At 37.9% G+C, this 14,947-nt stretch overlaps 1 long non-coding RNA gene across 1 annotated transcript in view; it reads right to left on the minus strand.

Moving 5' to 3' along the window:
* LOC139974418 (uncharacterized) overlaps nt 1-14,947 on the minus strand; it is an 84,656-nt gene that overhangs the window by 43,096 nt on the left and 26,613 nt on the right. Inside the window, exon 2 of the long non-coding RNA XR_011795477.1 lies at nt 9,593-9,713. This is a non-coding gene — a long non-coding RNA (uncharacterized lncRNA). The remainder of the gene's footprint in view (nt 1-9,592; nt 9,714-14,947) is intronic.

A 14,947-nucleotide genomic window follows, 5' to 3' on the forward strand; every position in this document is an offset into this window, starting at 1 on the left:
AAATATTTTTTTGAGTAACACTCTTTCACAGAAAGAAGATGATATTTTCTATTTTTGTTCACAATAATGACATTTCAGAAGCTCTTTTAAAAATTGTCATGATATTGATTTGATTTATTTCATATTCCGATTGAAATGTAATCATATGTGAGATGCCTTCATTTTAAGTTAAGCTCAAAAGTAAATATGGGCATATGAATTGCTTCAATTAATGGACCTATTGATACATATATCGGTATACTTCCTGACAGCCAAACAATCATAACATATTTCTTGTTTTTATTTAAATCTCATACTGATCTAAAAATGACATACTTAATAAATAAAATCTGAATTTTGCCTTCAGTCTTTTTTCACAAAGCTTCTTCTCCCTTTATATTTAACAGCCATAAAAAAAAATACATCTTTTTTTTTGTCATTTATCACAATTCCGTCCAAATTGTCAAAGTTCTCTGTCGTCTATATATATATACAATATAATTGCCTTTCGTCAAATATTTAATCGATTTGGCAACTGAAGCCACTTTAAGTTGAAAGAAAATAATCTTTCTCGTTTTTTGCTTTGAAGAGTAGCCTACTGCAGGCATTATTCTATTTACATTGATATCCAGGTACGCATAATTTATAGTTACAACATTATATTTATTAGTCCTCTTTCGCATTTCCGTTGATGTGACTGGTGGCAAAAACATTAGAAACAGCCGTTTTGTCACGTTTAGAGCGGGCAAGATTTCTAATGTCAATATTTTCTTATAGGAAATTCTCTGTATATGTACATATATAATATATATTATAGACATAGCCTACACTTACACACTACAGAGACGCACGCACACAATCAATGGCCACATTGGTTGGCGAATAGATCTTTCTCGGCGTATAATTATCAACGAAGCCATAAATATTACCCTAACAAAGATGACGGGTTGCAATCAACTTCCTCCCAAACAAGAGACGGTGAGAAATTCTTCCTCATGTTTCTACGCAGGTGTTCAAAAGAGACCCCATTAACATTTTAAATTTGTCTCATGTGTGTACTAAACTTTAGATAGGTGTGACTTACCTCAAGTTCTTTTGAGACGTGAAGTTATAGAAGTGTATCAAGGTTTAGCAAGCCTTTATATCCAGAGGGAGTGGGGGGGGGCGCTGGGTGGGTGGGGGAAGAGATCAACGCAGGTGGATCGCCGTCCCTGGGAAAAGGGTTAATGTTTTTGCCTATCTCAGGGGGCTAAGATGCCAAGTGATGCAATCTTTTCCATTAATTTCCCTATATTTGTATTTGTATAGTCATTTTCAAAATTCAAATGGATTCCAAGAAAAGAAAAAAAGAGATGGAATTTTGATTATGTCGGTCCATATTCCGTACTTACCAGATATATCACAAACTTTCAAATTGTAAGTGCCAGAAGGGAATTTGTTTCTAAGTAAAACAATTAGACTATTTGTAGGCCTATGCCATAAAACTGATGAAAACTAGGCGGTAGTTTTGTTGGTTTATTGATTTAATAGGATAGGAGTTTTATACGTGCATATACAACCTTACCTTTTTTTTTGAGCTAGAAATTTTGAAAAAACTGAAATCATTTAGGGTGGCATATTCCCCCCTCCCGCCCCCCCCCCCCCCCTCCCCGTGGCTACGTACCTGAAGTTCAGCATAGAATATATGAATCTTTGGTATTAAGAAAAGTACCCTTCCTGCATGATTCTCAAATGAAATGATTTTTTCTATATGATTACCATCACACAAAACAAAGCTTATTAGTTGGCATACTGGCTTATGTAACCAGGCTGTATATTGTTACGCAAGTTCGACTGACGGAAGACTACAATATTGTATAAACGCGAGAGGGAAGTTCACAGATTATTCGGCGCGCATAATAATGAACGAGTTTAATAATGGTGCGACATTTATGGAGATAATCATGATCATATAGAAATCCCACAATCATGGGTGGATAAAGGGTTTGATTGGATTTGTTAACAAAAGGCTAATCCAGTACCCGCCCCCACCACTCCATACCCACTCCCCCACCCTCCGCACGTACCTCGGTTATTCAATTCTGGTTTATAACGTGTACAGTATTTTTGTACGGCTTAATCCTCAGAATGAAGAAAACATGACATAAGCTATTGAGAACTAAACCAGAAATGCAAAGAAAGCTAAGCAAAAAATTAACAACAACAACAAGCAAACAAACAAAGAAGCAAACACAAACAAACAATAGTATAAACGAGAACTCGTAGAGGCACTGCAGGGCTCCGTCACAAGTCATGATTGCTTGTGTGTTCACTTAACCTCTATAAAGAAGAAGAACCTATAAGAGGTATTCCTCATTTCATTTCGCCATGCAGGAAATATTTATGATGTGTATATATCATAAAACGTTGCTTCTGACAGATTCCTTTTGAATCAAAATAAAATGAAACTGTTAGCAAACTGCTTATCCACTAGAGAGCCTGTGTAATAGAATGTGTAAAAGAAAGTTGGCCTGACGTTTCGATCCTAGCAGGATCTTCTTCAGAGGCTAAATGACAAGTTACAGTAACAGAGGGGACAAAAACACGCACAGAAAACAGACAGGTTAATGAGCACGGTGAACACAATGGGATGGATGAAAGGGGATTATAAGTAGAAAGCAACAGGAGAAGAGGAGAGGAAGGAGATAAACTGTGGAGGGACAAAGAGAGGATTAAAGGCACAGGGTAAGGAATAAACTGGAGAGGGACAAAGACAGAAAGGTGTGAAGAAAAATGGAGGGGAAGAGAGCTGTTAGAAGAAGAGTGAAAGGGGGGGGGGGAGGGAGAAAGGGGAGAAGGAGTAGGGAACAGAGGAAAGTTAGTCATGTCCTTCCTGAATGTTCAGCCCATGAGGTTGAATGGTACGAAGGCGTTGCATCCAGAGCCTCTCTCTGCTGATTCGTACTAGGTCAGGACGGCTACCTAAGGATTCAATCCCCTGTAGGGACATGTCGTTAATGGTATGGTTGGGAAGGTTAAAATGTTCTCCAACTGGGGTCTCAGTCTTCATGGTGTTGACTGTGGATCTGTGACCATAGAATCGCTTCTTGAGGGTGGTTTTGGTTTCGCCAACATACTGGATGCCGCAAACTCTACAAGAGATCAGATAGATGACATTGGTGGTAGTGCAAGTGATGTGACCCTTAGTCTTGTGTGTGAGTTGCATGCTGTGGCTGGTGATGGAATTGGATTCAACAATGTGGTGGCTGCAGACGATGCATCTCGAAGTACGATCACATTTGAAGGTACCATGCTGAATGGGTGTGGGGTTAGAAGTAAGAGGTGGAACAGCAGCACGTACAAGAAGGTCTCGTAGGTTGCGTGGTCGTCTGTAGGCGATGATGGGTTTTTCAGGGACGGCTCGTTGGAGTCTATCTGAAGTGAGGAGAATGTTGTGGTTGTTAGAGGTGATTTTCTGAAGGGGAGGAAGATTAGGGTGGAAAGTAACAACCAGGGGCAGCTTGTTGTCGCAATCTCGTCCCTTTTAGTCAATTCTTTCCACAGCACCATCAAATTCACCTCTGATTACTCTCACCAACAGGTTAACTTTCTCGATGTGACTGTTCGCAAGGAACACGGTTCTCTCTCTACAGACTTATACACCAAGCCCACAGACACACACCAGTATCTCCATTCTTCAAGCTGCCATCCCCGTCACTGCAAGTCTGGAATTGCCTACAGTCAAGCACTTCGTCTTCGTCGCATTTGCTCTAACAATTCCTCTTTCATTCGCCATACAGATGCTTTGGAAAAACACCTTATTGCCAGGGGCCATAGTGCCAGAAGGGTGCGTGAAGCCATTCAGAGAGTCCGCTCCCTTTCCAGATCATCTACTTTGGCAGTGAAGGACAAAAAGGGACGAGATTGCGACAACAAGCTGCCCCTGGTTGTTACTTTCCACCCTAATCTTCCTCCCCTTCAGAAAATCACCTCTAACAACCACAACATTCTCCTCACTTCAGATAGACTCCAACGAGCCGTCCCTGAAAAACCCATCATCGCCTACAGACGACCACGCAACCTACGAGACCTTCTTGTACGTGCTGCTGTTCCACCTCTTACTTCTAACCCCACACCCATTCAGCATGGTACCTTCAAATGTGATCGTACTTCGAGATGCATCGTCTGCAGCCACCACATTGTTGAATCCAATTCCATCACCAGCCACAGCATGCAACTCACACACAAGACTAAGGGTCACATCACTTGCACTACCACCAATGTCATCTATCTGATCTCTTGTAGAGTTTGCGGCATCCAGTATGTTGGCGAAACCAAAACCACCCTCAAGAAGCGATTCTATGGTCACAGATCCACAGTCAACACCATGAAGACTGAGACCCCAGTTGGAGAACATTTTAACCTTCCCAACCATACCATTAACGACATGTCCCTACAGGGGATTGAATCCTTAGGTAGCCGTCCTGACCTAGTACGAATCAGCAGAGAGAGGCTCTGGATGCAACGCCTTCGTACCATTCAACCTCATGGGCTGAACATTCAGGAAGGACATGACTAACTTTCCTCTGTTCCCTACTCCTTCTCCCCTTTCTCCCTCCCCCCCCCCCCCCTTTCACTCTTCTTCTAACAGCTCTCTTCCCCTCCATTTTTCTTCACACCTTTCTGTCTTTGTCCCTCTCCAGTTTATTCCTTACCCTGTGCCTTTAATCCTCTCTTTGTCCCTCCACAGTTTATCTCCTTCCTCTCCTCTTCTCCTGTTGCTTTCTACTTATAATCCCCTTTCATCCATCCCATTGTGTTCACCGTGCTCATTAACCTGTCTGTTTTCTGTGCGTGTTTTTGTCCCCTCTGTTACTGTAACTTGTCATTTAGCCTCTGAAGAAGATCCTGCTAGGATCGAAACGTCAGGCCAACTTTCTTTTACACAGATTCCTTTTGACGATAAATTGAATTATTTCCTACATATTTACGATGGCTTTTTACCGTGCATATATACTTTAAACATATACATACAGGCATGCCTATATATGATATACAACGCGGAGTTAATGGGTGGATTTTCATCCATATATTTGATGGCATTTGATGGCGTACGCTTCAACACCTTACCTATATTGAAGATAATATTAAAATTTACACCGTCAAGACCTGACCTGGGTTGATGCACACAAATCAGGGATGATTCTCTAGATCAAATATCTCAAAATGAGACTTTAAGGAGTATTCCGTTCATAATGAGAGAGTTACGTATTTGTATATAGACGTAATGCTACAGGGTGTTGTTGCGTATAGTTATTGTATATAAGTACTAAGTGTTCATTATTGCTTTTTTCTATATGAAGTATCGACATTACATGACTACCGACAAGTGCAGTGTATCTTGGGTCGCACCCCCCCCCCACCCTCCCGCACGAAAAAAATAACGACACGAAAGAACACAAAAATATTCTTCAAATTTGAAAGTGGACATAATTTAATATAAGAGAAAGAGAAGGTGATGGATGGGAGGGGGAGGGGCGGGGCGGACAGAGATGGAGGCGGGGAATACTATATGAATGACTTTCAGCTTTGGGTTGAGTATCAAGTTTTTTCCTTGTTGAACAACAATTAGCCCTCCAGATATGAAGCAGCAAAATCTTACGCTATTATCACGTGACCGCTTGTCACCTTGTTGGAACGAATTGTATGATTGTATGTTTTGGTGCTTGCAGACGGTTCATCAATCTCTTAAACATACACTCAATGTTAAAATAATAATACTGTTGATCAAATTGATTTAATGCTGTGGTATTGACATTTTATATTTCAAATTCAAACATGTCGTAAACTGCACATGTATCGTACGGATGGTGTCTCATTAACAATTTTTTTTTTATGTATTTAGTTTTATAAATTTCTCATATGACTCATATTTTTTACGGAGCAGGGGCAACGTTATGATGTTCGATGTGTTATATTTTCATACATTGGCTAAAATAAATAAATGAAATGAAATGAACTAGTAGCACATTGTCGCACAGTACCAAAACAGTTTTATAGCATACATTACGACAAATTTAAAGAAATATCTCTCACAGAATATTTCTCAGTATAGTATTCTCCATTAGCGCACAGGTTAATATGAGTATGCGTGACAACACTATCTTCAAATCTAGATAGTTACGGTAAATCTCCTTAAATTTAAAGTTGGAAACGCTCCTTAAACGCCAATTACGATCGGATACCACGCGTTCAAAGGACATAATGTTCTCCCGAGCTGATTAAGTAATTGCCTCAGAAGACGTGTCTATATGTACTTCGCCATCACAAGTTCAATTCAGTTTCCTTTTTTTATAGTCATGATGAAGAGCAAACCATGAAATGATATTTGAAGAGAGTTATTAGCAAAAGCAAAGCCACAGCTGAGTATAACTTTATAAGAATCGACTGAGAGTAGATGGTTCTGGTTCCATGGTAACGTGTCACGACAGATAACTACAGCTCCCGACAACTGTTATAGGTTCAAGCCGTCCTTCTTCTTATGCGCAAACCACGTTCAAGTAGATTCTATCACTCAGTTGTTAACAGAAGTCATATAACAGTTGGATAATTTCTTTCTTACTTGAGATGGGATCTTGTTCACTACGTCGCATCATTACTTCAACTGCCAAGAGAGTGTCGCAGTATGTGCATTCATACGAGGAGTGCCGTAGTATACACATCTATACAAAGTCACGTGCCGCACTATGTGCATTCATAATACGACGCCAACCGCAGTATGCGCATTCATATAACAACGCGTACCGCAGTATGTGCATTCACACTACGACGCGTACCGCAGTATGTGCATTCACACTACGACGCGTACCGCAGTATGTGCATTCATACTGCGACGCGTACCGCAGCATGTGCATTCATACTACGACACGTACCGCGGTATTTGCAGTAATTCATATACGATTTGTGCTATACTATACACTTCCACAACATTTGCATTCATACTACGACGCGTGCGCAATATGTGCATGCATATTATATCTAATGATAAACATATTACTTTCAGCTGGTTTTTTTTTTTTTTTTTTAGTAAGCGTTCATCTGAGAGCGTTGGTTTCATATCCACGTGGCAATGCCACTATACTTGATAAAGGCTTCTTTTCATGTCTTACTTTGCATGTTTTCTTCGTATATTTTGCAATCGCCTTCGTACTTTTAATTTGACAAAAGTGGCAGATATAACTACGAAGAACGTGACATTCATGCCAAATGTTTTCTCAAGTTCTCTTTTATTTATTTATTTATTTATTTATTTATCTTTTAGCTGACTTCAAAATACATGTTTTCATGCATGTCAAATGAACTGAAAACAGTTTCTTGAAGACGGTACGTAACCATAGTGACAAACTAGTATTATCCCGAAATACACATTTCTGCAACACTTCTTTCCTCCAACCGATAATGGAAAAGTCTTGCTTATAGAAACATGATACTGTAGCGTCAATAAGGGTTCTGATATTCCTGTAAAGTTTTCTCGTCAGTAGAGGAACTATTTCCACAGGACTTCAGACCGTGAAAGCTGAGTAAACAACTGTAATAACATTAACAGTTAGGCCTTAACGAAAATCTATTATGCCGGCGGGAAAAGAAAAACATGTTGTCTTTCAATATTTTCATCTATATATAGCGTTACCTTTTCTCTCTAGCCTATCTTTACTTCATTTTGGGGGATCTTTCTTTCTATACTGTATTAAGTAGGTTACTTTCAGCAATATAAGTGCATCCGTTTTCAGGCTTTTCCCAACTTTACGTACGATGTGACGTCACCATGTCGTCGGGGGCGTTCATTCATATGGCATATATATATATATATATACATATATATATATATATATATATATATATATATATATATACATATATATATATATGTATATATATATATATATATATATATATATATATATAGATAGATAGATAGATATCTCTATATAGATATCTATATATATATATATATATATATATATATATATATATAAATATATATATATATATGTATATATATATAGATATCTCTATATCTATCTATATATATATATATATATATATATATATATATACATATATATACATATATATATATATATATATATATATATATATATATATATATATATATATATATATATATATATATATATATATATATAGATATCTCTATATCTATCTATATATATATATATATATATATATATATATATATATATATATATATATATATATACATATATATACATATATATATATATATATATATATATATATATATATATATATATATATATATATATATATATATATATATATATATATATTTGTTTAACTGTATATTAACATGCTGGCAGGAGGTAATAAGGGACACCGCGGGCGTTGTTTAGTATCCAAGGTTTGAAGTGAGAATAATGGAGCACACTTCATTAATTATTCACCAGTATATGTATGTATGTGTGGGTGCGTGTGTTGTGTGTTTATAGATATATCATTTAATAGGTTATTTTCAGGATCGTCACTACACGTGCATTTTTCTCAACTTTATAGAGATTGCCAACATGCTTGCAGGAGGTAATAAGGTCACCGCGGGCGTTATTAAGTATCCAATTGCAAGCGTTGAAGTGAGATTATGGAACACATTTCATTAATTATTCACCATTATAAATACATAAAATATTTATAAAGATAAAAGAAAACTTTGCAGCACGATAACTAAAGTATTTCTGAACATTTTGTATTCCATTTGTGTTTGGCAAGATATGAGAATTGGTTAAATTCTATTTGCTTTAAGTAAAAGACGCAGTAACGCATTTTACATTGGGTTTTCTTTATTGTTATTAACTTTTCTTAAAATCCTAATGAACCTGCTGCAAGCACCATTATGTACGACTTAACGTACTGGGCAAAAGCTTAATGAACCATATTTGGAATAACCAAAAATAATCCTACAATATCTGATACTGCATATATAACATACGGTAGAATGTCTTCATCAAAAGAGATTTCCGTATAGAGTAAGTTTGATAATGATGTATTGTATACTATGTATGTATTTTAGATCCTCCTACAAGCAGGAACTCGCGAAGAAGCCATCACTGGCTTATCAAAGCGGCAAACTGACCGAAGTCAGTCTCTTAGATTCATTTTTAACGTCCATGATTATGAATTGTCAATTGTCAATAACTTCGTAACTGGACGACATACATTAATCTGGGAGTGACTCGAACTCGGGACCTTATGATTGAAAGGCACCGGCGTTAACCACTGAGCTAACAATCATATGATTAAACCTTTCTGTCGTTTCTCAAAAACTTAAAGTGATATAGAAATATAACCCGCACTGGTTACAGTGAATTTTAACGGTCTATAAATACAAGGATGACCTCAGGTATAGAAATTCATTCTTGAGATCGTCTTTAGACGAATATAAAACGTGGGTGCCACTAATGGTTTTATAGCTATTCACGTTTTCAAAATATTGAGCCACTCGAAAAATATAAAACAACACTTCACCATGAAACATATATACATATACATATATAAACATTTACAGATACACGTAGAGTAAATAATATATGATGCTTACCCACAAGCTCCCAAATTGTCGAGATTGCAATTTGGTTGTGACATCACAGGTTCACTCTGCATGCCTCCAAATATCCAATGTGGACCACGTACCCCCATAGAGACACCGTACAGCTTCCTATCTGCAAAGTATAAGTGAAGAAAATACAAATACTTCAAAACACCCCAACAGAAGATGTTGTCATTCCAAATTCCTGATACAGATTAAAACTTGCCGATAAAAGATCAAAAACTATTGTTTCTATTTATTCTTTATGCCGAAAGTTGACTTACTCACAGATTAGGAGAATACTATAAATAACTTGAACTAAAGGTAAGCGAGCCTCTCTCAATCCTTTTGAGTACTTACTGGCTTTTATAGCACCGATAATTCTCTTCATTTAGTTAAATATACTTACGCTAAGTTAACTTCTCTATATAAAGCTCCTTTGTTAAGTCAGACACAGATTTAGTGTCACTACATTTATGTACAAAGGTAAATTGAATAAATGAAAAATTATGCTGTATAATGGCTAGGCAGGGTTGCTTGGAAGCAGGACCCAGCGAAAAGGCCCTAGAAATAAGTTGGGTGGTCTGGACAAAGTGATTCTATAACCTTTGTCGGTTGGCCTTTAATTGGACACAGACACCAAAGAACTACAAACACGTTTTCATATGCGTAGTATTTATCGCACGCATGCATGACTTTTCTAACATTTCCCTCATTATTTGTAATGAAAGTTGACTTGAAATGCTATCCTGGGTTTATTATAATACATCTTTGTGGGATTTTACCATCGATATTGTGCCCCCCCCCCCCCCGGTAATATCCACAAGTATATTTAAATGCTTCAAACCCTTTTATGTCACCCTATATCTTTGCTTTGATTTATTCATGGTTACATAAAGAAAGATACCCCCCCCCCTAAAAAAAATGATGATGATGATGATGATGATGATGATGATGATGATGATGATGATGATGATGATGATGATGATGATGATGATGATGATGATGATGATGATGATGATGATGATGATGATGATGATGATGATGATGATGATGATGATGATGATGATGATGATGATGATGATGATGATGATGATTATGATGATGATGATGATGATGATGATGATGATGAAGATGATGATGATGATGATGATGATGATGATGATGATGATGATGATGATGATGATGATGATGATGATGATGATGATGATGATGATGATGATGATGATGATGATGATGATGATGATGATGATTATTATGACAAGATATGCCCAAACAAGCGTTGTATTACGTCACTTTTTCTCGGGCGGATGTGCATTATACTGTAAGTGTGGTATGATACATGAGTATAATATTTCATTTATAAAGGTTAACATTAAACATATCTGCATAATCAAATGACAGTTATACAATCAACATATGGTGACGTGTTATCCAAGGGCTATATTATCTTTATTTTCATATATACGATTGGTTTTTATCCCTTCTCTTGTGGCACATTAAAATCAATTTTCCATCTTCGCTGTGAGTCGACCGGAAAATAAGGCTGTCATGTTTTTAATTGTTTATCGATTTTGCGTTGCCCTGCGACACATCAACATGTTTACATTTTAGCTGCCTAATGAACATCCATAATTAGCCACATTGTCTTTGGTAAAGGCACTGTTGTATAAGTTAATTTGTAATCATACGTGTCTATAATTGACTGCACATCTTTGTATACACTAAGTGTCTCCATCCATGTTAATTTTGTCTTTCCCTATATACAGCTCTACAGTATATGATAAGGTCTACACTATATGCTTTTCCTTTCATCGGCTGTATATATAGTATTTCTTCTAGTCTGTCGTCCGACACATATGATTGATAGTGGCTGGCACGGAGGGAGGGAGCGATACCTAAAAGAAGAGCGGCAAGTGATCACATCCCCTGCAGGAAGGTCGCGAAATGATTCGATATTCGCATTACCATTTATGCAGAGTTTGCAGTACCATGCATGGAGCTAAAACAGATTTGAGCTCCATGGCAGTACGAACCTAGTATAATTTTTCCTTTATGGTTTAATCACTTTTGCTAATGTGACGCACTACGTCTGTATATTACACGAGGGAAGACGCATTCAGCTATGGAATGCATGCTTCGATTCACGGCGTGACAGACAGTCAAACTTACTTACTCTACTGTGACATGACTCATGTGATAACAGAGATTAGGGATGTCTTATGAAACGAAGTTCCGATGATAATAATAATAACAGCTTTAATGAGCTCTTTGTCTATTCTTGGCCATCTGTTAATGATATTCCTAATATATCTTATTGCTGGCTCATTTTTTTGGCTACCATATAGAATAAAGGTGGTGTGGTGAATACCTTTTTTTTTACCATACTGAAACTTCTTATTCGTTTCGGAAGAGCAGTCATGTACAAATGGTTAATCTGCCTGAGGTATAGGCTTTCACGGCGAAACAGTTTTAAAAATGTACGTGAGACTGCATCACTAACAGGCATTCGTTATTTTCATGCTATGTTTACGCCACCTTGATTTAATGACTGTTTTTTTTTCATTCCGTACCGCCAACGTTACTTGAAAGTATTCTTTCCCCGCCCACATTGGTAATGTTTGCTGATAATTACCGTTGTAACCATAGTAACATCAACATTGTGGCAACCATTGCCCAGAGTTATCTATGTATTCCAGCCTCGGGAATAGAAATTGCGTGTGGAACATATATAGCTATCTTACATTAATGATGCAAAGAAAAGAAGATTAAGAATGTACATCTCAAACTAAGGGGGCAGAGGGGGAGGGGGGGAGAGAAGATAAATAGCGACCAGTCGTGGACCCAGAGAGAGGCACCAGGATGGGCAGGGCATCCTCATCTGATTATTCAGGTAACGAACAATTTTTCGGAACTAAAATCAGTGGCAAACATAGTATAAAATGTCCCCCCCCCCCCCACACCACGAAATGCACGTGGTTCCATCCCGCATACTGATATCATTATTTGTCACAAATTGGAACTCTAATAATTTACAAATGCATGATAACAGACCGAGGGGTGCCACTTCGCATTCACCCTACATGCAAGTTCAAGCACGTAAATTGTTCATTGCTAACACCTTTGTTACACCTTACGTGCTGACTCTCTTTGAGGGGGACCACCATGTGGATCCCGCAGCACCCTCACACCTGCTCTCCACAATTCTATCATGAAGTATGTATTTCACTAGCACAGTTATGGCACTGGACTCAACCCCTGCAGGGCATCAATTTCAACCTATAATATAGAGATAACTGCCATGAACAACTTCCTGAAACAGCGAAGAGACACCGTATTCCATTTGGGAGATATTACAGATATAACATTTTTTTTCACAGGAAAGGCAGGACTCGATCAAAGTTTAATATGACATCATCAAGCTACATGTGCTCCCCCACCCCCACCCCACCCCTTATTTTTTTGCTATGTTTCAGTTTTATATATAACGAGGATGTGTTTTTGCAAATGCTGAATCCTCACTATTGAAGCTGGTTACATGACGTGCTAATGATGGCATTGGATTAAGGGAAAAAGCTGACAACATTTCACCTTACAAATACGACCAGAAAACGGACCAGAAATAGGTCTTGTGGCACTATGACATCACAAATGTACAAAACGACATATATAATAAGATGTCCCCCAAACGGAACAAGATTTTGCGTAGCTGTATGGGGTGGGTGGGGGTGGGGAGTGGTGGGGGTGGGGAGGGGGAGGGGTGGAGTTGGGGGTTCTTCATAAAGATCTCTGTCATATAAAGTTAAACATGGTGGTTGGTTAAGTTTGTGTTCCCTTTAAACTCAAAAGCATATCAGATTTCCCTTCTCGCTACGTGCGAACTTAACTTTTGTCACCATACTCTCAGGATATACGGTAGCATATTATAATTCACTGAAGACTTGGAGAGTATAGTCTGCATGTGCCATCCCTGCGGAATCCCTTAATTGTGTCTCTTTCAACAAGAAAGTTCTAATGCAAATCACCCTGAACCTATCACGAAATTTCACGATTCAATTACATATTGAAATGAAAACGGGGTAAGTCCATCGCCAGGCACGCTAGGGATATATATAATACATTCTCTTACAGTCAGACAGCTGTCGCTGAATAATTTAACCATTCATTTCGAATTTGAAGTCATCCAGGGTCTTAGGAATCATGGGATATCAGTTGCAGCGAAAAGCGTTGCATAATCTTAATAAAGTATAATAATGTACAGATATTTCCTGGAAGTTTGTTATTTCAAACTGATATATAGAGCTGTGAAGGTTTAAAAAAGCTCAAAAAGCAAAGAGAAAATACATTAGACCAGGGAATCAAATTCACGGTGGGTAAGAGGATGGGGGGGGGGGGTATAGACAGATTTTTATTTACTTCTAGTAAATATTGCATGAAAGTTTATATTCTCTAGGGTGCCACTTCTGTACAAACAATATTTTGGGAAAACTTGTCTCTTGTATGTTAAATTAATCAGCATTTACCTCAATTTCTTTGAAACTTCAAATCTTAGAAGTTACCTTATACTGTTCGCACAAGATCCAGGTTCTAACTGAAACATTTCTGAGTTCAAATGGCTTTCTCATGTTTATCCCATAATAGTTCCATGTACCAGGGTAGGGATAGGGAAAGGAGGGTAGGAAAAGAGGGACGGGAATGGGAACTAAGGAAGTGGGGGGGGCGGTTAGTACCATTGTGGAGAAGATGACCATTATCAACCCGGCCAATTGGCTATGTTACTATAGTGTCACGTGAATCAAACAGTACTTTCGTCAATCCCACCCCTTCTCCCATCTGCTCCAAAGTTACCTAAATGTAACCTATCCCGTATTATTTTTCATGCATGTTTAGTGAAACTCGCCGGATGGGCGACAATATATATATATATTTTGTACACGGTAATCAATCGCAAAACAACAGGGATGTATTCCGCTAGGAGCGTAACAAAATAGTGCAACACCGCAAATGTGCGTATAGCAGCTTAGTTTACTACCTGATGTTGTTCTGTTGTTACACGTGACCTAACATTAGCTGACTAATAAATACCACGCTGTCATAAGCCAGTAGGTTGCCCCCCCCCCACCCTTCCCTTTACTCCTTTATACAGCCGACTTTAAAAGACGGTTACTTTTCTTCGATATTTCAAAGGAGAGATGAACTTTCCTCTTATATAGCCTGTGTATTCAGTATTGCGGAATCGTAGGCTTAACAATTTTCATGACCCGATCGACATCCACGCTATGTAGAACTACGGGGAAGGAGGGTGGGCGATGCTCTAACGAAAAACTACTTTATTTACTCTTCCACATGGATGATACATTTTAAACT

Source organism: Apostichopus japonicus, chromosome 9, assembly GCF_037975245.1.
Source record: "Apostichopus japonicus isolate 1M-3 chromosome 9, ASM3797524v1, whole genome shotgun sequence".
Classification (NCBI taxonomy): domain Eukaryota; kingdom Metazoa; phylum Echinodermata; class Holothuroidea; order Aspidochirotida; family Stichopodidae; genus Apostichopus; species Apostichopus japonicus.